This window comes from Canis lupus, chromosome 19 (genome assembly GCF_048164855.1).
Source record: "Canis lupus baileyi chromosome 19, mCanLup2.hap1, whole genome shotgun sequence".
Lineage (NCBI taxonomy): Eukaryota > Metazoa > Chordata > Mammalia > Carnivora > Canidae > Canis > Canis lupus.
Genome location: NC_132856.1, coordinates 24,360,124 through 24,388,031, shown reverse-complemented (window position 1 = coordinate 24,388,031; position 27,908 = coordinate 24,360,124). Strand labels below are relative to the sequence as shown.

At 41.5% G+C, this 27,908-nt stretch overlaps 1 protein-coding gene across 2 annotated transcripts in view; it reads right to left on the bottom strand.

The window, feature by feature from the left end:
• The window catches only part of TAFA4 (TAFA chemokine like family member 4), a 173,509-nt gene that overhangs the window by 144,530 nt on the left and 1,071 nt on the right, over positions 1 to 27,908 (bottom strand). The gene's annotated exons all lie outside the window — the stretch shown is intronic.

Here is a 27,908-nt window from a genome sequence, read left to right as displayed (position 1 = left end):
CCTTGCAGGGGACAGGCGAGGTCTCTGCCTCGTATTCTGGGATCAGCCATCAGAAAAATGAGTACTTAACACTGATAAAACGAGATGACAGCAGAGAGTGACAAGGAAAGGGGAAAAGACAGGAGAATTCAGTAAAGGGCAGTGGGAAATTGTTGTTTTGAGTTGGAGCCTGAAAGATGAGAAGGAGCCAGCTGAGGGACATGTGGAGGAAGTGCTTTTAAACAGAAATAACAGCACATGCAAAGGCCCTGAGGTGCAGAGAAGCCAGCCAGAATGCTAGTGAGAACAGTCTCCCATCAGGTGGGCGGAAGGAAGCATTTATTACAAGCAGGGGTTCTCACTGGTCAGAGAGTGAGCGCACTGCGGAAATCCGTTTTCAGATGGGGGTGAGTTCCGTACAGTATACACAGTCCTCTCTGCAGGCCAATTTCCAACCAAACCAAAGGATTTCCTTTCCCTTTCCCTTTCCCTTTTTTTTTTTTTTTTCTTTTCTCTCTCCACATTTTCATCCACAGATCACTGCCCTTGGAAGTTTCACGGTGTTAATCAGGCTTGAACCCAAAGTAACAATCCCTAACTGCCACTAGTTCACTGCATTTCTGGAAAGGAGAAAACAAGAGTAAACCATAAAGTAATTTCACATGTGAGGAAGAGAAGATAATGAGCAGGTGGGAGCAGGTACCGGTGAAGAACATTCTGTGTACACAAGCAGGCCAGATAAGGGAGCGGGGATGCAGACTGAGGGCTCGTCAAAGGGTACAGCGTCCTTCCTCAAGAGGGCAAAGCTAGCTCGGCTTCTCGGCTCCTTTCTCATGTCCCGGGTGATGATACATTGATTGGCACAACAGAAAATCAGGTATCGATTTCATATATCCCTCCCTGGACATTAGAATTGAAAATCTTGCCAGCTGACTGCCCTCTAATTTCAATTATTTGGGGCCTCTTGGCCTTGAGAGTCTCTGTACGCAAATAATAATCACTGCTATTAGAAAGCTTTTATTTAGCACTAACTAGTGGCCAAATATGATGCTGAAAACTTGTTATGTGCATTAACTCATCTGAGTCCTGCAACAGTCTTCTGAGAAACAGACCTTCTCAGAGGAAATGCAAACACAACAAGGTTAATAATTTAGCCAAGGTCATAAAGCTGATCGGTAGGGAAGCTAGGATTTGAACCAGCAAGGGTCTGGCTCCAGAGTCCTTCTCTTAACACAAGCTCGAAGGGTTTTGTTACGTCGGTGTTAATCGCACAGTTGACTCCGTCGGGGACAGCGTTGTGAAGGTTGGAAGTCTTCCTGGAGAGAAGGCCCTGCATCTTGCACAGAACTCACTGCCATCTGAAAACCAGTTTCCACGGTGTGTTACATTCATCATGAAAGGGTCTCAATAAAGTGATTTTGGCCAAGAGAGAGAGGGGATAAAGGCATGGGAAAGAAGGTTTAGAAAAATGGATTCTCCAGTAATACCCAAAGTAGTCAAAGAAATTAATACTCATTGTCCAAACAGAAGGTAGAGGCAAAGATACACACCAACTGTCATTCTCAAGATAATAGCTTTCTACCTAGCTGGCTCCGGTAGTCATCTGCTTCGGAGAATGCCTCGATCCTCAAATGAAAAATCTTCCAGCTTCTGATACGAGTGTCAAGAAGGCAAAAGGCCGGAATGAGCTGAGCCCAGCAGAAAACGCACAGAACTACAAAGGGGCTATTTTTGTGACGTTCAGGGCAAGGAGAACAACAAGACATAGGTCTCCTGCTTGGCGAGGGTGGTGTGATGCTAACGGGTGACAGCAAGTGGAATTACTCAACCTCCAGTCTGTGTCTGTGTTCTGTCAAGAAGGATGAGATGCTTTCCATAAAGGGTAGAGGGGACACGAGTGAGAGGGAATCGCAATAGGAGTTGGGATTGTCAGTGTCTGGCCTTTCTAAATGAGTCCAAGGCTCCTGCCCCTGATGAATTAAACTCCACACTACCGATGGCATGAGGTGTGAGGTAGCAAAAAACATCACCAGCAAACTCTGAAAAATCTGGGAGAATAGATGTACCAGCAAATGGAAAGGAATGAGATTGTGCCAATCACAAATCAGTAAGCATGAGCCAACCTCACAAAAAAATACTTCAAATGCATTATTAACACGGGTGGCAGGGAGCAGCGATGATTCCTTGGAATCCGCGTGGATTCACTAAGAATAATCCATACCAGGCGATGCTCATTCCCTTTTTCCATACTCGGTGAAGTCGACGATCAAGAGACTGTTATGGTTTTAAAATCCAGAGTTCGGCAAGATATTCTGAGTCAGTTTTTCATAAAACTCCAATGCAAAAATATCAAGAAATAGAGGCCAGACATAATGAAAATAGGTAGGCTGAATCACCTATCGAAAGTCTTCCTCTCTGCTGATTAATTACGTTTATGTCAATTTAGAGTATACTCTCTAGCGGTATGCCTCTGGGCTCTATCCAGAGCCCCCGTGCTGTTCATCTTCCTATCAATAATTTGGATGCCAAATTATTGATAAGAAGAATACTGCTAGTATCTCACTCAAATTTGGGGATGATCTGAACCTAGAAAAAAAAAAACAATTTTGATACATCAAAAGCTATTTTTACTGTAGCTTTACCACTGGGTGGCTCAGTGATTGAGCATCTGTCTTTGGCTCAGGTCGTGATCCTGCATCCAAGAACCGAGTCCCACATTAGGCTCCCTACAGGGAGCCTACCTCTCCCTCTGCCTATGTCTCTGCCTCTCTCTGTGTGCCTCTCATGAATAAATAAATAAAATCTTTTTCTCAAAAAAAAAAAAAAAAAAAAGCTCAATTGAAAAAAAATTCCAGTAAGGTGACCAATCCACTGAAAGATAACACAATTAAATTCTCTGGAGGTAAATGCAAATTATGAAGTTTGGGTCCAAAACCCTAAGTAGACAGTAGAGGATGGAAAGAAACTGCTCTCACACAGCACATGGAGGAAAATTGCTCATAAATGCCTCCAAGGACTTTGAGTTTAAAATGAGGAATACAATATGGCTGCTAAAAATGTTATTCTGACCTTAGGTTTCATTAGCAAGAGTGTATTACTTAAAACTAGAGAAGGGAGAAGTCGGTTATACGGTGAATTAGACCAGAATGAAAGATTTTATATTATTCGGTTCAGTTTCAGATTCAGCCCTCCCCCATGGTACTTTCACCATGAAGAAACGTCCTCTATCTCCAATGCAATCGTCACCCCCACATATGGCTACTGGGTTCTTGCTATGTGGCTAGTATGACTGAGGAACTGAATTTTTAGTTTTATTTCATTCTAATCAATTTAAATTTATGTAGCTGCTTATGGCTCAAGGCTAGCATATTGGGCTACGTGGCTCCAGACTAAGCAATATGCCAAATGGTGGGAAAAAGCTGGGAGGAGAGCAAGCCTGGAAAAAAAAAAAGTCTCAGGGGGACAAAATGACAACAGTATTTAATATCTGAAGTGCTATCTTGTGGGAAAAGGTTTAGAAATACTCTTTGGAGCCCACTGAGCAGAACTAGGACTTAGAGAAATTACAGTAAAATTTTCTTAAAAGTCATGGCTGTGTAGAAATATGGGTTTAATAATTATGACAATGTCAGTTCTATAAAGCGAGACCACAGCCCATCACCCAGCACAGGGCCTGGAACTGAGAAGACCCTCAGGAAATACTTCTATTTAATAAGTAAGTGAATCAGTCAATTAATGAAATAGGAAGCTGTCCACATGGAATGCAAATGCCTCCAGAGACCATGAATTCCCCCAGTCTGTCGGGAGTCCCGAAAGAGCTGGCTGACCATTCGGCCAGGGAGACAGTGGAAGCTCCATGCGTCTGCCAAAAGGCTGCTGGACCAGATGGCCTTCAAGGCCCTCCCTGATCTGCTTAGAGCCTCATGTCTGCCATCAGATGGGACTGGGTTCAAGTCCTGACACTCATTATTTGTGTGACTGTATATCGCTTGCTGCAGAGCAGATTAACTACAGACTTGATGACTTCACACCATACACATTTATGATCTCACCGTTCTGCAGACCATGGCTTAGCTGGGTGCAATGTTTGTGGTCTCATGAAGCTGCAGTCAAGGTGTCAGCCAGGGCCAGCTTCTCACCTGGAGGCTCAACGTGAGAAGACCCCACTTCCTCACTCCCATGGTTGGTGGCTAGTCAGTCCTTTATCCTTGCAGTTGGAGGCCAGAAAGCTTCAAGGCTTTTTGCCAGTGCTTACCTCCTAGAGGTCATCTGCATTTCCTTACCACATGGGGCTTCCCAAAATGCCCACTTACATCTCCCAAGCTATCAAAATGCTCTCCAGGGCAAGCCTGCGAGCAAGCAGAGTTTACATAATGCAACAATCACAGCTATGACATCCCATTGCCTTTACTGTATTCCATTGGTTAGAAGCAAGTCAGGTCCTGCCCAAGAAGGTGTGAACACTAGGAGGCTGGGATCATGCACGGCCATCCCAGTGTCTCACAGTGACCTTGCCAAGTCAGCTCACTCCAGGTTCTCCTCCATAGAAATGAGGCAGTAAGGCACCATGGAGTCATTATAGGCACACTTAATACACAAACTCACGTTAGCACGTAAGCAGTGTCAGGTTAGTCTCCACACAACAGTATTTAAACGTCACAACAACAAATCTCATAGGATAGATTTAGGTTAAAGAGGTTTAAGATTAAAAGAGAAGCAAGCCAACCCTTTAAGCCAGAGAAATACTTAAGAATTCTCAACCCATCACCCATCTAGAGAAGTTTCGTACTTATAAGCAGAATTCATTCAACATTCATTTATTCAACACATTTGAACGCCCAGACTTCTGCATTCCCTTTGTTCCTTCCTATGGACTAGATCAGCAATTCTCAAACTTCAGGAATAAGAACTCTTCCACAGGTTTATACTCAAAAATATTATATGGGATTTTTCAGGGAAGAATTCTGACTATATACAATTTTTCTTTTAGACACTTAATTCAGCACCAAACCCCATGTGCAGCCAGATTCCATTGGCCCAACTCATAGGCTTGTCATAACAAAACACCATTAAAAAGGTGACACAATGCTTGGTACTTAATTAAGTGTTTGATAAATATCAGCTCCTATCTCCTATTAAATTACTAAGCATGTAAAAAAGATCTGATGATAGATTTTTGCCTGGAATACTTGCTCATTTTAGATGTCACTTTCCCAAAAAGAGGGTCAAACTCTGTCTCTTTCCCTTCTGTGGAATTTACATTTCAATAACTGTAGCCCCAAAACATGTTAACGGACTGGTCACATTCTGAGCAGCTTGCTGCTGAAAGCAAAGACACTGTTGATGTTCCAGAAGAGAGCAATTATGTCAAGCCAATCGATAAAACGAACTGTAAAAATTAATCCTCCATAATCCATTTTTTTCCTATAGAAGACTGTGCGTGGTTATTTCTCCTCTCCCCCGTCTCTATCATCTCAGAAGACAAGGACAAAACATCAACAATTAAAAGGTGCTTTCCAATGAGAGCTAAATGTTATTTTCTAAAAGATTTACACCCCCTGTTGGATGTGGATTAAGAGAGGAAAGAGAAAGGGAACACTAACAGAGATGTTAGGTGTTGGGCACTGTCCTCATGCTAGTTTACCTGTATCATATGTCCCTCCTAGCTAGTGAGTATGATTGACTCTACTTTACACATGGAGAAAACAGAAGCTATGAGAGACATTAAATTGTTTGCCCAAAGCCACATACACACATACATGCACATGCACGCACACACACACACACACACACACACACACCCCAAGCTAGGCTCTCAGAAGAAAACCGCCTAATATAAAGCATCTCTACAGTATAGCACAATCCCCAAAGCTAATCAACAAATACTTGAAAGTATATGTGCTGGACACCACTGGCCACTGTATGGCTTATAAATAAGCCAGAGAACCAATAAACAGGAAAGACACAAAAATATAAGTTCACTTGTAATCTTGGGGTAGCAGGTAAGGGGAAAGGGAGGGAAGATTGGTTAATTTATATCAGCATGTCAGAAAAGGTTAAACAGAAAAATAAGATGCCACAAAGCCTCCTGGAAAGGGTATGTTCATGTTGTGATGTATGTGTCAGCAGGTGGGGCTGTCTTGGCTCAAAGCCCTTATTAGTAGTAATATGTTTCTTATCCATGCAGAGGGCTCTAGTGCCCAGATCATCAGCCCAAGTGGTGTGAAATCATTTCAATTCTCCGCACCTCACCTCCGAGGCACCACCCCTCCCCCTAAGCCCCCTTGGATCAATGTTTCATCCGCTACGTTCGAGCGAATCACTGATCCTTCTCCGTCATTCTTTGAGTCTAGGCTCACAGAATATTTCCCTCACCTTTATTCCATTATTTCCATTCTATTACTTTCCCCTTGTCTGTTTCCCACGTCCCAAGACATTAAAGGGAAGCCCACTCCTAAAGGGTATATGAGCAATTTCCTTTTCTATACCTGCCAGGGCCCCTTTAATCATGAGACATAAGGAAAGACCTGCAAACCAAAACCTCCCTTCCACTTTTACCAGTCCCATCGAAGCTGGGTCTTTTTATTTGCCTGCAGATAGTACATCAAAAGAGGGGGGGAGAGCGGGGGACTGCTTGATTAAAAGACTGTTGTAGCTCAAGGACACGACCAAAATGTTAGATGCCTGTAACTACTGGCCACTAATTAAATGCAAAACAGTAACATTAATGCAAAATGGGATGAGCAACACTATATCGGGCTTTTATTTTTTTTCTATACAGTGAACACCCCTGGTTTCTCCCACCCCCAACCCACTGCATTTTTGAGGCGTCAGGGACCAGATGAGCAAGTGAGCTGCATGCCATTAATCACTCTTACTCATCTGAGTGTGCCGCTGCATTCAGAAAGAATTAATATTATGGGTGTAGCTGGGCAGCTGGGGGCGCCTGGGTGGCTCAGTCAGTTAAGCATCCAGCTCTTGATCTCAGCTCAGGTCTTGATCTCAGGGTCTTGAGTCCAAGCCCCCCACACTGAAATAATAATAATAATAATAATAATAATAATAATAATAATAATAATAATAGGTATAGCTGAAAACCAGGAGGATCAAGGTGCTGCTGGCTTCGACTCAAGTGCTCCCTGATCCATGGCTGTTCTCTTAAGCCCCAAAAGATCAAACTCAGTTTTTCTTCTGTTATAGCTGGGAAATTGGAAAGCCCCAAGAACGCACTCTCTGGAAAACCCCTAGAGATTAACAAAATGGAAAGAAAAGAGGCTGGGTTCTCTAATATTTTCCTCTGAGTGCATGTTAAACCACTTGTGGATCTCACTTTGGGGGTTCAAGGCATTTACCCAGGTTCCTAATGCAGGTGGCTGCTGGGAAAGGTGTGATTAAAGGCACTGGGGGAAGGAATCTTGCCCCAAAACACTTCTCCAGCCAGGTTATCCTGTTAGAGATCAACACTTGGGGTTACTAGGGAATTGTCTGTCTTAGAGAGAGGAATTAACTCGGAAGACTCTGAGCTCCTCAGTCTTTCACTGAAATGGTCGTAATGACACTCCTTTTGAAAAACACCAGCCAAAATAAATAACAAATACAGGGGCTGCCTGTATCTAGTGAAAACTTCCTGTGTGTCAAACACTGTGCTGTGCATGCATTTCCCATCCAACTCACACCTGATCTTTTCTCCTTTTTATAGATGAGGATACCGGAAAGGGTTAACATTATCTGCCCAGGATTGCACAGTCAGGACCGAAGCCAAGACTGAAATCCAGGTGAGTGACTCCGGAGCCCCATTTTCCGAAGGCTACCCAGTTTCACACCTAGTGGCCGGCCGGGCAGGGTTGCAAAAGAAAACTAACCATTGGGGAGCAGAACAGGGGGCACAGGGGAGACAGGCAGCACAGCCAGCTGGAACAGCAAACAGCCCAGGAAGAGGAGGAGAGATGTGCTGGAAGGGACAGGGAAAGACTGCGGAAGACAAAGCTTGTTTTATTTAGCAGAATGGTTATGAGCAGAGCCTTTGAAGCCAGACCACCTGGGTTCAAATTCCAGCTCAAATCACGAGCTGCTAGCTAGTCCAATTTACAGTACTGTTCCTTGCTGGCTCTCTCCCGGGCCTGAGGTCCTGCAGAAGGGTAACTATTCAGAGAGATCAATGTTCCTAATCAGATCAATGTTGGAAAGACATTCTCAGAGACAGAGAAAGGCAGAAAGGGAGAGTTGGAGAGAAATGCAAGCTCCAAGTAACTAGTTGCGTGGCTCTGGCAAGGGGCTACGTCACTGTTTTCTCCAGTTTCCTCACCTGCAGAATGAAGACAGTAGTCCTCCTCACCCCCCAATTAAAAGGGTTGATATATTTAAGGAGTTTGGAATAGTGTTTGGCACATGACAAGCACTGCTGGAGTGTTTTTTATGTTTTATTTTCATTATTTAACAATTCTGGCCAGAAACAGCCCTGGCTCAAACAGACTGAAAAAAACAAAGGTATGCAACAGAAATGAGTGTGTGTGTGTCCCCAAAACACATGAGAATGTTCACTGCAGCCAAAATGTGGGGAAAAAACAACATTTAACACCAGAATGGGTAAGTACAGAGGGGCTCATTCAGAAGGATGAAATACAGAAATGAAAAATTGTTACATTAATTAGCAGGCCGGGCGGCTCAGCGGTTTAGCGCTGCCTTCAGGCCAGAGCATGATCCTGAAGTCTCAGGATCGAGTCCCACATCTGGCTCCCTGCATGGAGCCTGCTTCTCCCTCTGCCTGTGTCTCTGCCTCTCTCTCTCTGTGTCTCTCATGAATAAGTAAATAAAAATTTAAAAAAATCAGGACAGAATACACACTGTCTGCTTCTACAGTTATGAAGCCGTAGAAGAGTGAAAGCCAAAGCAGATGGAGACTCGTGATCACCTTTGGGGGGTGGGTATGACAAGCAGGCATAAGGGACCCATCAAGTACTAGAAATTCTGCATTCTGAGTGGTGGTTTTGTGGGTGTGCTGCGTGTATGTGCATATTCACAAGGCTCTAATGGTTAATATTGGAGTACTTTAAGTTACACCTCAAGTTTTAAAAAATTAACGAAAGCCGCCAAGTCAGTAAGGTAGGTGTGATCTCATGAACAAAGTCATGTTTTTTTGTTTTAGTAATCAATAGTTTCAGAGATTATTTTAAGAAGTGATGCATTTAGCCTTTCATTAATCAGGACATCACGCTCATTATTTCACAAATATTACTGTTTAAGATGAGACTAAATATAAGTCTATTTCAATAGAACTATGGAAAAATTTGGGGAAGAAACCATGAAGGCAATGTGAAAATGAATAAAATTTAGAAGTTTAGAAATCATTAGATTTCTAAAGGGCAGCTATGAAGGGGAGTCAAATGGGTCTTTATTCTAGTGCAATAGTGGACAAACTCCACCCAAGGACTGAATCAACCTGCTTCTATACAACCTGTCAACTAAGAATGGTTTTCACATTTGTAAATAGGGGGGGAAGGGCAGGGGATTAAAAGGATATTTCTTGATATTGTAAAGATGATATAAAATTCAGATTTCCAAGTCCATAAATAGATTGGTATTGGATCATAGCCATCCTCATTTCATTTACATACTTTCTGGCTCTTTTCCCTCTACAACGGCAGAGCTGAGTAGTTGTAACAAAGACCATGTGACCACAAAGCCTAAAATATTTACTATATGGCCATTTGAGAAAAGGATTGCTGATCTCAGCTTCAGTGGATAACTTCCATCTTTGCCACTGAGGCTGCCCTATGAAGTCACATACTCTTCTAATCCTTTTTCACTGAGGTGTTCTCCAATAACCACCAGGATTAGCTCCTTGGCTCCAAATTCTGACTTTATAAAGCTCACAGGACACACCTGGATGGCTCAATTAAGTGTCTAACTCTTGATTTTGGCTCAGGTCATGATCTTAGGGTCCTGAGACTGAGCCCTGTGTTGGGCTGTGAGCTCAGCAGGGAGTCTGCTTGAGGATTTCTCTCCTTCTTGTTCTGCCCCTCCCCCTTCCTTCTGTCTCCCTAAAAGAAAGAAAGAAATCTTAAAAAAAATAATAATAATAATAGAAAAATAAAGTCCATAGGACATGTGCAAGCTCTGAGTTCTGACCCAACAGCAACCAAAGCACAATCAGAAGATGCTTCCACAAAAGACAATGAAGTCACAAACCATCACGAGGGAACCTGATGGGTTTTTCTGAGCACATTGCAAAACTGTTTTCTTTGTAGTGTTTACTGTGCCCTCAGATTAGCTCTTCCTTGAAAACCAACCAACTTTAGAGTTCTCTTCCATTCTCCTGGCACTCGTGTATTTTTAAAGTATCAACATTTAGTGCTGTTGTTGGAAATGCACCAGCAGAAAATAATTGGGGTGCTAACTGGAGGATAAGAAAGCTTAACTGTAAAAAAAAAAAAAAAAAAAAAAAGAAAGCTTAACTGTCAAATGTTGTAGAAGATGAATTTTCCTACCTCTGCACTTTCAGTAGACTATCTCCTCCACATGGAATATCCTTCTTCCAGTCTTCATTGTCGCTGCCTTCCCTTACCAGACTGACCACTCCCTGAATACAAAAGCCATAATAGAACCAAGAATTGTACCATGCCCATCTTATGCAAAATGGGCCTTCGAGAAATATATGGAAGACGAAAGAAACCCAGAGAACGCTCTAATCCCCATTCAATAAATATGGTATTGATCAAGATATGCTGACTGTTCATTTCCTTAGATTTTAAGTGACTATTTCTCTGTCCACAAAAGCAGTAACTCTTTTTGACAGACAAGTCCAAAGCCCACTAGGATGCATGTGTACTTTTAGAAATAGGGTAAATACCTTACAGTTGTGAGAAATTGTTTCTTATAGAATGCTGCTCAGGAAAAAGTGTGAGGTTCCTTCTGGCTCTGTCTAATGTTAATCATTTATGATATACTGTGGTTCAGAGCTCAGCAATTGGAGTCATTTCAGGCAATAAATACACATTTTCTGTCAAAACACATCAAATGGGTAAGACTTCAATTTATTTGAGAATGAGTTGTAACTAACTTCAATATTGGCAATTTGGAGAATTCTCTAATGGCTTTTAATAGCCCTGGCAATTTTCTCTTCATATCTTGCCCCCAAACCACAGAATATCTCTGTTTAACCCTCCCCAGAAATGGCCCTCAGTATTTCTCTGTGTAGGAGGAGTCCCCACCACCCAAATCTGTGGTATCACATGCCTTTTCCCATTACTCAGGTTTTTCAGAACTAAAGCTATGTCTACACAAAACTTGAAAGAATCTTCTGGATTTATGAACCATAAATCCTTCTACCACATTACGAACTCATTAAGGAGTTGGTGCTAACCTTTCACCTGTATCATTTCACATCACTGCCTACAACAATGATGTAGAAAATAAAGATTTCAACACAAAATGACTTGCTCTTCTATGAAAATTAAGTCCAGTGGTCGACAGGCCAAGGCAGGTACCTTAGCACCACACAACCATCAAGGCCTCCCACTGCTTCTGTCTTCCTCTTCTGCCTTCTTCCTACCTGCCTATCATCCTCAAGGTCACCTCACAGACCAATATAGCTGCTGGAGCACCAACTATCACATCACATTCCAGGACTCAAGAGATCCACAAAGGGCTCCACTCTTGATTTTAGCAAGATTCTGCAGAATAGAAAACCCCCTGACTTTTCTACATGTACTCACATGTCCACCTTAGCGCCAGAGAGGTTGTGAACCAGTCATGATTCTGTAGAGCATATGCCTGGTTAGAAATCAAAGTGTGAGGAAGGAAGAAGGAAAAATAAATGTTATGTATCTATTTCTAGATGCATAAAAAAAGTAGATATCATGTCAACTAACATCTCTTCCACAACCCTCTATTGTATATATACACTCTGTAGAAACGGATGATCAATAATTAAGTAAATGAAAGAAAGGCAAATTCTCCGATACCATCACCTCAGGAAACCTTGCAGAAGACTTGGTCAGTGTTGCATACTTCCTCATCGTGTTAATATAATAACAAGTTTCAGATGTGCCCTCAGATTAGCTCTTCCTCAACTGCACTTATTATGAGACTAAGGTATTGTACGGTTTGAATTTTCAGGTTTTGTCTTCTGTGAAATTTACTTATAAAATCATGTGTGTTTCTATCTCATCCAAACCCAAGAACAAGATCACAGCCTTCCTCCCCTGTGTGTCAATGTGGTAAGATGGAGAGCTCAGAGAAGTGATGGCATATACTGAGGATCAGATGGAAAGGTAGAAGCCCAGGCTCTGAATTCAACACCTCTGCGTTTTCACACCAGTGCCCAGCCTTATGGAAGATCACTACGGCTTGGCACAGGCAATGTGGCTTTTGGCAGAACTTCAGGAATAATGACAGTGTGCATTTATACACTAAGCTGCAGTTTTCAAAGCATTTCCACATAGTCAGCAATTGGAAACACCCACCAATGCTTTATAGGAGGCCAGATTGCTGTTGCTCTGAGTAGGTAAGGGATTTATGTACTTGGGGTAACATTCGAGATTTAAAGAATGAGAAGGAGCCAGCCAAAAAAGAAAAGGAGACAAGCAGGATGCACATTCCAAGGAAAAAAAAGGAACATCAAATAGAGAGTCACTGTAGAAAGAGAGTTTAGGCATTCTAGGAAATGAGAGATGGCCACGGTGGTTAGAGGAGAATAAGCAAGGGGAACAGATCATAGATGACATCAGAAAATCAAGACACTAGCAGCAACTGCCATCTTTTGGCCCTACTTCTACACAACTGCTACTTCTCCTACAACCAGATGCATTTTTTCTTTTTCTTATTTTTTTTCTCATAGGCTCCATGCCCAACGTGGGACTCAAACTCACGACTTTGTTCAAGAGCTGCATGTCCTACTGACTGAGCCAGCCAGGAGCCCCAACCACGTGCATTTTCCACATGGGAATCTTATCAATCTTCTGTCTTCACCCCCACTCAGTCCCCTCCACCTATCTTCCAAGAAAAGTCAGAGAAGGTATTTTTAACAGCAAGATATGCTATTAATTTTAAAATATATACAAAATTTCAGAATTATAAAACTCCATTTGCAAATTTGGAGAAACTCCAAATTCTCCACAAACTTCCTTTGACCAGTGCTTTCAAATTATATCCCAGTGTGGTTTTTTTTTTCCAAAGATGTACCTATGAATATACAGGGTCCTATTTCTTCTCTTTCTAGAGCAAACCTATAAAATACCCCTCTGTAACAATAGAATTCCAAACTCTTGCCAGCGTATTTACACCTAGTAGGCCCTCAATTTCACTGGCCCCTTTGGCCTATACCTTAGAAGGTCCAGTGTTTCCAAACAGTTAGAGAAGAAAAAAATTTTTTTAATATCATGGCATCCATCAACCAGCATTTTCAAGGGCAAGAGAACTGCAGCGCCCAAGGAGCTGTCTGAGGTGCTTGAGGTTAATGGCTGTATTTACATAGCCATCAATTCACTTTACAAAGAACTGCCCCAGTAGAACGATGGGGCTCCCATCAGGCAGCCTGGCCAGGTTAGACCAGACAGGAGTCTGAACGAGGGAAGGAAAACACCTGATAAATCTTAACGACTCCCTCCTGTTTTCAGTAAATTATTTATCTCTCTATTTTCAATTAAAGAGTCTTGGGTCTCTTGTCGAACAAAACAGACTAAATTTCTCTCTCTTGATGAGTCACTTACTAAAACATTTTGGGAGTCAAACAGTAAAATAGTAGCTGTATCTCCTACAGGGTTTACCTTCCACCTGCAGTGTCCAAAATGACAGCCACAACACACAAGTGGCTATTTAAAGGTAAAGCTAAATTAGTTTAAATAAAATTTAATTGAATTTAAAAAAATTTTTAAATCAAGTAAAAAATAAAATTTAAAATGCAGTTCCTTGGTCACTACAGCCACATTTCAAGTTCTCTACAGTCCCATGTGGCTGGGTAGCTTCTGCTAGTGGACTACACAGACTTTAGAATGTTCTCCCTCATGGCATAAAGTTCTATTGGAACTTTTAAGAATGTTTATCTACAAAGTCCAAAGCCTAATCTGTTCTGGAGTTTATATATCTTAATTCCCGAGAAAATGTAAGAGGCTTTCTGCAGTCCCCACATTTTCCAGATGCATTCTTGTGTGTGTGTATATATATATATATATATATATATATATAATTTATTTATTCCTGGGAGACACAGAGAGAGAGAGAGAGAGAGAGGCAGAGACATAGGCAGAAGGAGAGGCAGGCTCCCCGTGGGGAGCTCAATGCGGGACTGGATCCCAGGACCAGTCGGCAGATGCTCAACCATTGACCCACCCAGGCGCCCCTTCCAGATGCATTCTTAAGCAACCTGATACTATAAAACACATCCTTCTGAGGAGGCTATTTCAGGTCTACTTAAAAAAAAAAAAAAAAAAACTACAAATGGCTACAAAGTTACATGTTATTATTAGAGGACTTTAACTGGTAAACACTGCATCTCAGTGTGAGATTTAAATTTGTTCAAGAATATTCTCTAGAAAAGGGAATCCTCGCGGCACCTGTGGCTCAGTCAGTTAGGTGTCTGACTCTTGATTTCAGCTCAGGTCATGACCTCTGGGTCCTGGGATCAAGCCCACAGTGGCCCTAGCTCAGTGTGGAGTCTGTTCCTCTTCCTCCTCCTTCTCACCCCCATCCCCCACTCTTGCATGCATGGTCTTTCTCTTTCATAGATAGATAGATAGATACATACATAGATACATAGATACATAGATACATAGATGGATCGATCTTTTTTTTAAAAAAAGGGTATCCTCATGGACTGTTGGTAGGAATGTAAATTGGTGCAACTACTATGGAAAACAGTACGGGCAAAATAGATGAAGTGGATTACGAAGTGTAAACTTCCGGGATCCCTGGGTGGTGCAGCGGTTTGGCGCCTGACTTTGGCCCAGGGCGCGATCCTGGAGACTCAGGATCGAATCCCATATCGGGCTCCCGGTGCATGGAGCCTGCTTCTCCCTCTGCCTATGTCTCTGCCTCTCTCTCTCTCTCTCTCTCTCTCTCTCTATCATAAATAAATTAAAAATAAAAGAGGTGCAAACTTCCAATTACAAAACAAAAAATTGACAGGGATGAAAAGCACAGTATAGGAATACAGTCAATAAGACTGTAATAACTTTGTATTGAGGGCAGCCCAGGTGGCTCAGCGGTTAGCACCGCCTTCAGCCCAGGGCGTGATCCTGGAGTCCCAGGATGGAGTCCTGCATCAGGCTCCCTGCGTGGAGCCTGCTTCTCCCTCTGCCTGTGTCTCTGCCTCTCTCTATCTCTGGGTCTCTCATGAATAAATACATAAAATCTTTTTAAAAAATAATAATAACTTTGTATTAACAGATGCTAACTACACTTAATTTTATAATGTATATAACTCTTAAACCACTATGTTGTACACTCAAAACTAATATAATATCGTATGTCAACTATACGTTCAAAAAAAAAATTCTCACAATATTCTCTATAATAGAAAAAAAATGGACAAATCTGAATGCCCACCTGTTGGGAACAACTAAATCAAACGTAGTACATTCCTAATGAAAGTGAGACAGCTAAAGAAACAGACGAGAGCTATGTATGTATCGATATGGACTGATCTCCAAGACAAAGGTAAGCAAACAATTCAAATCATTGAACCAGATGTGTAGTAAATTACTATTTAAGTGAGAAAAGTCAGACGGTACTGCATATTTAGGAAACATACACAATTTAAATAACATAAATAGAAAAGTTCAATAGACTGTGATATTTCCACATGTTACCTTTAAATAAATGTAAAATGCCAGATCTGCTTCCTACTTCTGTTGGTCAGTGAGCACCGACAAATGAACTTCAAATGGTTAGAGAGTCTACTAGCACATCATCAAGGCCAATCTCGCCCCTCATGTTGGGATTTCTTTGAGATATAATGTATTTTCAATATGTGCAGAAAGATACCAGCCATACTCTTAATAGGATTTGGGGAGAGAGGTTTAGAAATGGGCTGGAGGGGTCATTAGGGGTGCTCTTTACTTGTAATCTTGCTGCAATTTTACTTTTATTTTTTTACAACTTGCATGTTACCAGTGGGGCTTCCACAAGGTCACTGGTTGCTGTGCTCCTCTATTATCTCTGCGGGCATCCCTGTCCATTTGATACAATAGGAGCTGTAGTAACACTGACCAGCCATTCCCCGCCAGCAGAGCATTCCATCCCATGCTCTGGGCTTTACAGTAAATAAAATGCCATACTTTTTTCTTTTTAAGTGCATATTTGTTCTAAAAAAAAAAAAAAAAAAGATTAGGGCAAATTTGTTGTTTGGATCCTTCTGTTTTATCTTCCATGTAAACAGCTTCTGCAGTGCCCTAGTCCGCCACTCGGCCTGGAAGCCTCATCTTCTTACTGTCTGGAGTTGAGCACTGGACGGGGGGAAAGGGCAAAATGGCAAGCAGCCAGGGAGGAGAGCTATAGCATTTTGACAGTCGGGCATAGATGACCAGAGTGAAACCTGCCAAAGGGACAGCAGTGACTGATGGGTCCCGAGGAAATGTTAGCGCAAACCTAGTCATACGCAACACGCCGCAGCCTTCGAGAGAGCACCACAGCTCTGCAAACCAGCCACGTAATTAAAACACAGCTCTGGAGACAGAGGAGGTTAAGTGGCTCTGACCCAGCCCATCCACTCTTCTTGGTGGCTGCCAATCGTCACCTTCCTGCGGGCACCCACATATTTCTGTAAGTCGGCCTGTCTCTAAAAATTCTCACAAAACCGCAATTTTTTTAAAAAAATGAATGATGATTTAAAAACTCAAGTTCTTCGACATTTGTTTTTCATTCAGAAGAGACCTTGGTTTGCAAACTTCAAGTTCTTGTTAATAGCGCAAGACAAAGTAAAATCCACTGCAAGCTTTTCATTTAAGCAAACACAGATGATAATTTATTCCTCCAAGTGGTAAGAGAATGCAACAAGCCAGGCATCTGTGCAAAAAACTTCCCATACCCCCTCAAGTCCTATAACTCTATCTGCAACTCCATCTTCTGGGTCCTAACTAAATCTCCAATTATTCCCAGAACGGATGAAATCTTAAATCCACATCAGCTTTTAACATCTGCTGAGTCTTAACTATACAGGAACCAAAACGAAATTCCTGTGTGTCACCTGCCGATAGGATTACAATTTAAATCAGACTCAGACTATAGGAAAATAGAAGCCACATTTTTTTTCCTGATCCATATAGACATCAGCCAGAAGGTGCTATGCTGGTTATGTGCTATGTATAGCAAAACTGCCTCGATATCCATTTAAACTATATGATTCTTATTCTAAAAGTCCTCAACTGCAGAAAATACACCTTACACTCTGAAATAAACTTACAGACATTACCAAAATCAGTTTCTCATATATAACACTGATCCAAAGAACATCTAATTTGTATTTTGGGCTCAGTAATTTAAATTGATCTTCAGGGGCACCTGGCTAGCTTAGTCGGTTAAGCGTCTGCCTTCAGCTCTCAGGTCATGATTTCAGGGTTCTGGGAGAGCCTTGCATCAGGCTCCTTGCTCAGCAGGGAGCCTGCTTCTCCCCCTCCCTCCCAGAAGCTCCTCTCCCTGCTTGTGCTTTCTCTCCCACTCTCTCAAATGAATATAATCTTTTACAAAAAAATAATTGATTTTCAGAATTATACAATTTAGACAAACTCAACCAGCATATTACAAAATGAGAAACTCACGACTTAATCAAAAAACAACCTCATTGTATGAAAATGTCCATATTACAATTTTTTTAACTGAAAGACGGAACTGTAAAAAGAAGTGTGAAGCACAGGCTTGGCAGCATCAGTGCTCAGGGGAAGTTTGTCAAAAATGTAGATTCCTAGGCTCTGTCCTAGACTTATAGAAACAGTAGCTCTGAGGGTGACCCCTGGGAATCTGTATTCCAACAAAATCCTCCAGAAAGTTCTTATGCACCAGTCTAAGTGAAAATATTAAGAACTGGAGAAGGGTGTGGCTCAGCGGTCTTCAGTCCAGGGTGTGATCCTGGAGTTCCAGGATCGAGTCCCACGCTGGGCTCCCTGCATGGAGCCTGCTCCAGTCTCTGCTTCTGTCTCTGCCTCTCTCTCTCTGTCTCTCATGAATAAATAAATAAAGTCTTAAAAAAAAAAAAAGAATTGGAGAAGAATGCACGATGATGGTAGTAATACAAACTGGTACAGCTACTATGGAAAACAGTCCTCAAAAAATTAAAAATATAAATACCATACAGTCCAGTAATTCCACAGCAGTATTTACCCAAAGAAAACAAAAGCACTAATTCAAATATATATAGGCACCCTTATGTTTTATGTTTATTGAAACATTATTTATAGTGGACAAGATATGAAACAACCCAACTGCCCATCAATAGATGAATAAAGAAGATGTGGCATGTACATACACACACACAGTAGAATATTACTCAGCCATAAAAAAGAATGAGACCTTGGGACGCCTGGGTTGCTCATTGGTCGAGCGTCTGCCCTTGGCTCAGGTTGTGATCCTGGGGCCCGCAGATCAGGTCCCACATCAGGCTCACCATATCAGGCTCACCTGCTTCTACTTCTGCCTATGTCTCTGCGTCTCTCTCTGTGCATGTCTCTCATGAATAAATAAATAAAATCTTAAAAAAAAAATGAGACTTTGCCATTTGTGACAACATGGATGGACCTGGAGGGTGTTATGCTAAGTGAAGCAAATCATACAGAAAAAGACAAATACCATATGATTTCACTTATACGTGGAACCTGAAAAACAAACAAAGAAACAAACTACCCTAAAGCAGAAACAGATCCATAAATACAGAGAACAAACAAAATTGCGGGCAGGGGGGGTGGCGCCTTGGGGATTGCGCAATATGGGTGAAGGGGAATGGATGATACAGGCTTCCAGTTGTGTAGTGAGTAAGTTAGGAAGATAAAAGATACAGCATAGGGAATAGTGTCAATGCTACTTTAGTAGTGCTGTGTAGGAAGAGAGGGTAGCTACACTTGGGGTGAGCACAGCATCATGTGCAGGCTTGTCAAATCGCTGTGTTGCACGCCTGACACCAATGTAACATTGTCTGCCAGCTATACTTCAATAAAAGGAATTACAATTGGGATACGGGCATACCAAACAGAATTGATAACATGAAATAGATTTTTTTAAATCCAGACTGTTCAGAGGACAAAAGAAAATCTGCAATCAGCATAAACCCTATATTCATCTCTCCTCGTTACTCACTTCTAAGTAAATGAGGACTTTGAAACTTGTATATGGATGTAGTCAACTGCTTGTAAGTTCATGTCTATTTATGCTATGGTTCAGAAATATTTGCACATCAAACCAGAAACTGAGTTTACACTTGGGATCATGAGTCTTTTGTAAATGTGAAGGGAGTAAATTTGGAATCAAATGTCTTGAAGAAACAAGAGTTTTCTAGGACTGTTGCCAGTCCTTTTTCTCAGGGTGACCTTAACTTTCAGACTTGAGGAGTATTTTCTTTCTCTGATTAATACTTCCATAGGATGATTAGTGTACTTTGTTCGAGTATATGTATCAGGACAGGCTGACTTTTCCTCTGCGATCAGGAGCACCGGCGCTTGCTCCTCCACCCAGAGGGGGACCCAATACAGGCCAGTATCAACAGCCAAGCTTACTGGTCCTCTGCTTCCCCGGCTCGCCCACGAAGGACGTGGGGCTGATGTGTTCCAAACGCTGCAGTTTTCATTTTAAATAACACAGAATCCTTGCAAATGAACTTACACACATCTGACTTAGGATTCCCAGGAGGACACCCTTAGCTACGGGCTTATTTCTAGGCCTTTAGAATCAAATTAGAATACCCCATCAGACACCTATTTGTGCAAACGTTAATTTCAAGTGTATTTAAATGCCTTGGCGTCTTGCTTTTGCTCATCACATCAAGCAGAGCCGCTTCCACTGTGTAATCACAATAATGAATAAACATGGGGTGCTTATAAAGGACTCGGGAACCACAAAACTGATCAATTGTTAATTCTATAAAGTGACTAAACGTGCCTTCTTTTGCGATAACTCCATTAAGCTGTGTTTTTGGAGGGAAAGATGCCCACGTCCTCTGCCTACCGTCTCTGTAAAATAGAAACACAATCATCATTCAGATCCTACCTAAAGCTTATCTTGATCTCTATTATTTCCTTGTACTGTCTACACCCACCACTACCCCCCACCTCCAACGAAAAGCAAACATTGGCATGGCATTCTAAAAACCATGAGCTGCATGGTTATTAATCGCCAGAGGATTTGAGGCAGCACTAAAATTAACAGCCAGAATAACCACAGTGTATATTTATTGGTCTCTTATTATTTTGATCAAATACCAATTTCACAATGATGGGGCCCACAGGAGCTCCACATCTCAATCAAATTCCTTAGTGAGGCGGGATGAGGACTTTCAGAGCTTTTCCTCACAATAAACACATTTGTTATTTATCTCTTATCCCCCACCACACCTGGGCTGTGCACATGAGGCATTCGGTTAATCTTTCTTAAACTGGAAGAATGAGCGATCAAGTAAGAGCTTTGGCTCTATCACACTGCCTGGGTTCAAACTGTGGCTCCTGCCACAAGCTACCTGTGGCCCCATCCAATGTCCTTCACTTTCCTGATGTACAGGAAGGAGATGATGACTCTCTTCACCTTATGGGACTTAGTAAGGGAGGATTAAATGATAGTGTGGTAAAACGATATAGCCTCTATGGAAAACAGTATGACAGGTTCTCAAAAAATTAAGAATGGAATTACCATATGATCCAGCAATTCCATTTCTGAGTACATACCCAAAAGAATTGAAAGCAGAGACTCAAAGAGGTATCTGTACACCCATGTGCATGGGAGCATTATTTGCTGTAGCCAAAAAGGTAGCAGCAACCCACGTGCTCCCAGCCTTAAAAGGGAACATTGCAACATGGATGAACCTTGAAGACACTATCCAAAGTGAAATAAGCCAGTCACAAAAGGAGAAATACTGTATGATTCTCCTTCAATGAGGTACCTGGAGCAGTTAAATTCTTAGAGATAGAAAGAAGAATTCACTGCTAGGAGCTGAGAGGAGGGAGTAGAGGAGCTGCTGTTTAATGGGCACAGAGCTTCAGTTTTATAGGATGAACAGCGTTCTGAGGATGGACAGTGGTAATGGCTACACAACGATGTGAACACTTTTTTTTTTTTAAGATTTTATTTATTTATTCATGAGGGACACCGAGAGAGAGAGGCAGAGAGAGAAGCAGGTTCCACACAGGGAGCCCAATGTGGGACTCGATCCCAGGACCCCAGGATCACACTCTGGGCTGAAGGCAGGCACTAAACCTCTGAGCCACCCAGACGTCCCAACACTGTGAACACTTAAAGCCCCTGGATTACACACCTAAAAACGGACCTATAAATGGTTAAGTAGTGGGGTGCCTAGCTGGCTCAATCAGTAGAGTACATGACTCTTGATCTTGAGGTTGTGAGTTCAAGTCCCATGTTGTGCAGAGATGACTTAAAAATAAAATCTTAATAAAAAATTTTTAAAAATAAAAAAGGCTAATAAGGAGGTAAACTTATGTTATTTGTATTTAAGTGCAATTTTTTTAAGTGCAATGTTTTAAAACACTTAGTGGAGGGACGCCTGGGTGGCACAGTCAGTTGGGGAACCAATTCTTGGTTTTTGTTCACGTTGTGATCTCAGGGCCGTGAGATAGAGCCCCATGTCGGGCTCTGTGCTCAGTACAGAGCCTGCTTGAGACTTTCTCTCTCTCTCTCCCTCTGCCCCTCCCCCTACCACAATCTCTCTCTCTCTCTCTCTCACTTTCTCTATCAAATAAATAAATCTCTAAAAATAAAAAAATAGGGATCCCTGGGTGGCTCAGGGGTTTGGCGCCTGCCTTTGGCCCCGGGGCGGGATCCTGGAGACCCAGGATCGGGCTCCCTGCATGGAGCCTGCTTCTCCCTCTGCCTGTGTCTCTGCCTCTCTCTCTCTCTCTCTGTGTGACTATCATGAATAAATAAATAAAATCTTTAAAAAAATAAAAAATAAAAATAAAAAAATAAAACACTTAGCACAGTGATTCAATAAATGATAGCTATTATAGCTATTATAATTTTTTGAAAGGCCAAGAGCAAATATTTAACAAGCATTCCCTAATGTGAAAATGGCAAATACCTGCAGAAAACTTCAGTGAAAGAGACATTTGCTATCTAATGTCCAATTCCATTTAAATGCCTCCTTGCCCACTCCTGCCCACTCCAGCCCCCACTGGTAGTACACGCCCTTACTGGGGATGTTTAAATGTTAACCAGTTCATTCCCCAAATCCCCTCAGCTGAGGTGAGTGAAAATTCAGCACACAGGGAGAACCAGACTGGTACCAGGGGACAGACTCCTAGCCATCGCCCAGCTTGCTTAATGGAACTCCATGCTCCTGAGCAGATCCAACGGTCTGCAAAGAGCAGAACAAAGTGTGAAGACACGAGTTTTATCCTGGGAGGACTGGACCCATGGTAACCAATTTTATGGCTCTTTTGATTTCTGTCCGTGGATGTGTGCATGTGTGTGTGCGCGTGTGTGTGTGTGTTGAGAAGGAATTAATCCAAAAATATAGATGAAGAAAGCTGTGTCTCGGATGTGAAGCCGGGTTGCATAATCAGTTCTGAAAGCAGAGAAAAGGTAACAGATGTTTACATTACAATCTGGCTGCTTCTGGAAGAGCTGCCAAATGATTTAAATAGTAACGGAGATTGCAGGCCCCAGTGAATTCTTGCCCCTTCTGACATATACAGAGAATTCACCCCAACTATGTATTTTGAGATGGCCTTAACTAAATGCCCCACTGTATAAAATACGTCTGGCTTTCAAACTACTTAAAATCTTAAACCGGACACCAACAATAAAAAATCGAACTGAAGGACGTATTCCAGCACTGACATTATGAAACTTGCTGTCTTTGGCAGAGGGGAATGCATTATAAAGAAATTCAAAATTGCTTTTTAAGTTCAGGTGTTTCACGGCCAGTAGGAAGATGCATTTTTAAAGAGAAAAAACATACAGCCATGAAAAAGAATGACCTAGAGCTCTTTCCACTGAACTATCATCCTTCCCAGAATGGCTCCACAGTGCATCCGAGTCTCATATATATGCAGGTAAATGGCCACCACTGAAGAGAAAGTCTTCACAATCAAGGGGATTTCATCTGACCCCATGGATGTCAGACTCCTTCCCCAGCCATGAGTACACCAAAGGGCTTCTCATGGCCCTTTGCCGAGTAAACAAAGCAGTACCGATTATATGATTGGTGACCCCATTTATCTAAAATGATTTGGTCTAACCATCTACATGAAGATAAAGGCAGAAGGGGGAAATTGGAAATATACATATTGAAACACAGAAAGGTATTATCTCAATGGCAGAACTGGATTCATTTTTCACTTTCCTTTTCAACCCCTTTTACAGTGTTTTGAATTTTCTACCACATACCTGTATTATCTTTATAAATTAAATCAAAAAGAAAAGACATCTTCAAAACAGAAGCCTGGAGTGATGACAAGAATCTTAGCTTATACATTAGAGACCTCAGCTCTCTGCCAGAAATAGGGAGCTGAGGACACTGGATAAGCCATTTCACTGGTCTGGGCCCCAAGTTGCTCTGGATCGGTGTTTCTCCACCTCCCCACTATTCATATTTCAGGCTCCGGGGTTCTTTGTTTTGGGGGCTGCCCTATGCCTTATTGGAAGTTTAGCAGCACCACTTGCCTCTACCCACTACAGACCTACCTAACTCCATCCCACGTTATAACAAGCAAAACTGTCTCCAGATGTTGGCAAAGGTCCCCTACAGAGCAAAACTGCCCCCAGTTGAGAACCACTACCCTAAGGTGGGCGGGGGGGATGGGGTGCCTAGATGATGGGCACTGAGGGGTGCACTTGACGGGATGAGCACTGGGTGTCATGCTATATGTTGGCAAATTGATCTCCAATAAAAAAAATACACAAAAAATAAAGAAAAAGAGAGAACCACTGCCCTAGATGGTCTTTAAATATCTTGCTTGCTGGAAACCTTCTTTGATTATTTTAGACACTGTGCCTCAAGTCTGAGTTTTAGGTCCAGTAATGCAGAGGGAAGCACCTATGGCATACCCAAGTCTCATCAGTATTTTCATTATTCATTAAGCAAAAGATGAAAGTCAATGAATAAAATAAACTGAATTTTCAGAGAAAACTTTGGGATATGTGACACAGATATGAAACAGAAAATTCAAGTAGATACAATCGTCATTTAAAAACTAATAATAACTGGCTTTGGACAGTTCCACCTTTAGTTAAGACAAATGAAATGCTGCAGATATGTTCAATTGCTTTCTAGTTTGAAATCAACTTACAGAAAAAAAAAACACATAGTTTTTTTTTTGGCAATGCCACATTTTTATTTAAAAAAAAAAAGCCTAGTGTTTTCTCTTCATAAGAAATACAAGGAAATTTTTCTAAAAGAGGTATTTTATTCTTCTGCACTAACAATACTACAACCAATCTTATGAAAGACAAATTAGCCACATCTTTACTATCTATCTTTCTAAATATAGTGTCTTATTTTTATTTGCCATTTTATTAACAAGAACTCCCTAATATCTGACACTACCATACTTTTGAATTAAAATTATCTATGTTCATGCTAATGACTTGCTACTGAAAGATCCTGACATCTTTTGAATTAAAAAGAGTGACAAAAAAGGATTCAATACGGTTTTAGATTCATGACTCTTTGAAAATCAGTAGTTCACCCATATACAGAAAGCCATTTATTAACCAGGATGTTTCATTAACATCAACATTCTACACCTGCCACACACTACGTGTTCAACAAATGCAGGGCACCATTATCATTACTTACAACCATACCAGAAAATAGAGGGGGTTTTTTCCAAATTACCAGTTTGGTTTTACAGCAACTACAAAGTACAAAGTATGAAAGAGGAGGCTATCACACGATAAATTAATATTCTGAGCTCTCAAACCTTGTAACATGCCTCATCTTCATTTTAATATTTGTGTCTTTTCACGTGCTCAAATAGGTCCAAATTAAATCACCCTACCCCAATCCTCTTCCACTGCCACCACCCTTTATTTTTTTTAGAGATTTTATTTATTTATTCATGAGAGACAGAGAGAGAGACAGAGGCAGAGGGAGAAGCTGGCTCCCCGTGGAGCAGGGAGTCTGATGCAGGACTCAACCCAGGACCCTGGGATTCTGACCTGAGCCAAAGGCAGACTTAACCAACTGAGACACCCAGGTGCCCGCCACCACCCCCCCTTTAAATGTTCCTTTCGTAACTGCAGATATTACGACAACTACTAGGTAGTGGCCCAAGCTAGCTGGTACATACAGGTGTCAAATCCCTGAGCTGGGTTCAACCAGCATAATGTTCTAACAAACTGATCCTTGATAGTGAAAGAGGTGGACGCAGTCCTCCTCTACAGGGACAGCTGAAATGAGGGGTCCTTCCACCATCCCAACACGACCTTGCAGGCCTTTATTGGAAAAGTCAGGAAAGGAGACTGGGCTAGAAGTTAGGATCCCCGTTCTCTTTACGCTGCAGAAGACTTAAGTCCTAACACCTTCTACCCTTGATCTTTTAGAATACTGAACTCTTGAGGTACTCTCCAGCTTTAAAATTCTGTGAGCCTTTGAGTCTTTCTTTAAACCAGATTATGCAATTAAATTTATGTTTAAAAAAACACACAGGAGCCCTTTTTCACAGACTTTAGGAAAGAAAGTGGATTAGCTTGAATTAGCAACTGTAAAACACGAAGAGTTACTTTTATTTTTCTAAAAGATATCAAAGCTCATTTTATCTTGTGAGAGGTGGGTTGCCAGAGATCATGAACTGAGTGGGGTATTATTACAAAGTGTAATTCAAGCCTATGTCTGTAAGGACTACTAGGAAGGACGTGAGCTTTTTTTGGTCATATTTTCAAAACAAATAGTTTATGAAGTGATTAATGTGGCCAAGATCAATTCACCAGTTTGTGGATGTCTCTTTCCCAATGCCTGTCCCTCACCTCAATCCTGTATCTCCCTAACAAATTAGGATTAAGAACACTGTATGATCTCCCAGTCATCCACAATTGGCTTCAAGACTTGAAGTCATTTTGCTAATTCTAGCAGATTTATTTATCCAACACCTGATGAAATGCACATATGTACACAAATGAATCCATCATCTAGATGCTCCATTTATATTGAGATTAAAAAAAGTCAAAGGACTAGTCCATTTACTATGATGTCTATCCATATTTGTAAAGAAATAGAACCAAAATGTATAAGACTCCCTAAGAAGAGGAAGGCATAAGGGGGTAAACATACTTCTGCAAATTCTAAAGAGATCTATAAATTGCAATCGGAGAATTTATTAAACTAAGCTTCTTAGTATAGAAATCCCCAAAACTCTCCAACTGGGAAGCTAATTGAGAGTAAGAAAGAGCCAAAATGATTTCCCTCTTTCTCTCATTCATCACAGGCAATATAGAAACCCTTGCTCAATATGATAATGTGACTCTTGTCAATGCATGTTCAAATCAGATAGAGGATTGGCTGGTGATGATGTCATCCCCATGGGTTAATCCCCAGTGAATGCAGTTTTAATATCATATGCATCAACATGTCATTTACATAACAAAGTATTATATTAAGTGTAACAATAAATGAGCTGTGCAGATAAAAGCAGCTATTAGAGAAAGGCTATGTGCCACTGAAAAGGAGTTAGGGGGACAAAGACTTTTTTTTTAGACTAAATGGAACTAGGTCATCAAACAATACACATCTCTAAAAAAAGCAAAAAATGAATATTGAAATTCAAGTGACCTAGAACATTCTAGTACTAGAAATATGGAAATGTTGCCTCCAATGAAAAATATTCGGTAATTAAGTAGAGATATTTGTGAGGTTTTTGTGTGTGTTTGGGAGACAAGTTAAAAAAAAAAATTAAAGTCCTTGAAAAATAAGTGAACTAGCAGCTCTTGCTTTTCTGGGAATAGCAACTTTCTTATCTTTAACAGGGAAAATTGGCCAAGTCAAATCGTGACTTAAAACCTTGTAATAAATTTTAAAGTGTCAAAGGTAGTTAAAATGGCACAGAGGGAAGGCAGAAAAGTCACACAAAGCAGAACAATGAGCAGAACTGACGGAGGAAACCTTGAAATACAGCTTTATGAGATTACTGGTCAAGAAATGTCCACACATATGAAGAAAGCTTTTTGCACAACTGAGCAATGCCAACTGGCGCGGTCAGTTTGGGAGGACGTTAAGTCATCATTAGTCACGATGATTCTGAAAAACCATTCTCTTGCTGCCTTATTAAGATCTGTATTTCCAATCCAAAGCAAGTGTTAGGCTTATGCACTAGATTTATGACTACAAACTTAGCAGAAGTGCTTGTCACTGTAAAACCCACAGCGAGCTGTTGAAGAATTTTTTAAGTCATACATCTGTTCAAGAATGACCAAGTGGAAAACACTGATTATATTGTGATTGGGCAAGTGTGGGTGTCTGGGTGTTGCAGGTGGAATTTTCGGGTTGGTGTGGATAATCCCTACATCAAGGATATTAGAGAAAGAAGCCGACTAAGGGCTTTGAACACGCCCATCCCCACACACCGGGATCGCCTGTCACATCACATCAACCTTGCTAGTCTTGGAGGGACGGCCATAGAAAAGTTAACTGGGAAAGAGTACAGGGATGCAGATGCTTCAGCAAGTGCTTCCCCAAGGGGGCTTAAATCCCGGTTGGGGTGCAGGGATGTGGACACCTGGGTACTTCCCAGCATGAACCTGCGCATGTACACCTTCCTGGGAGTTGAATCATAGCTTGGCTGAGG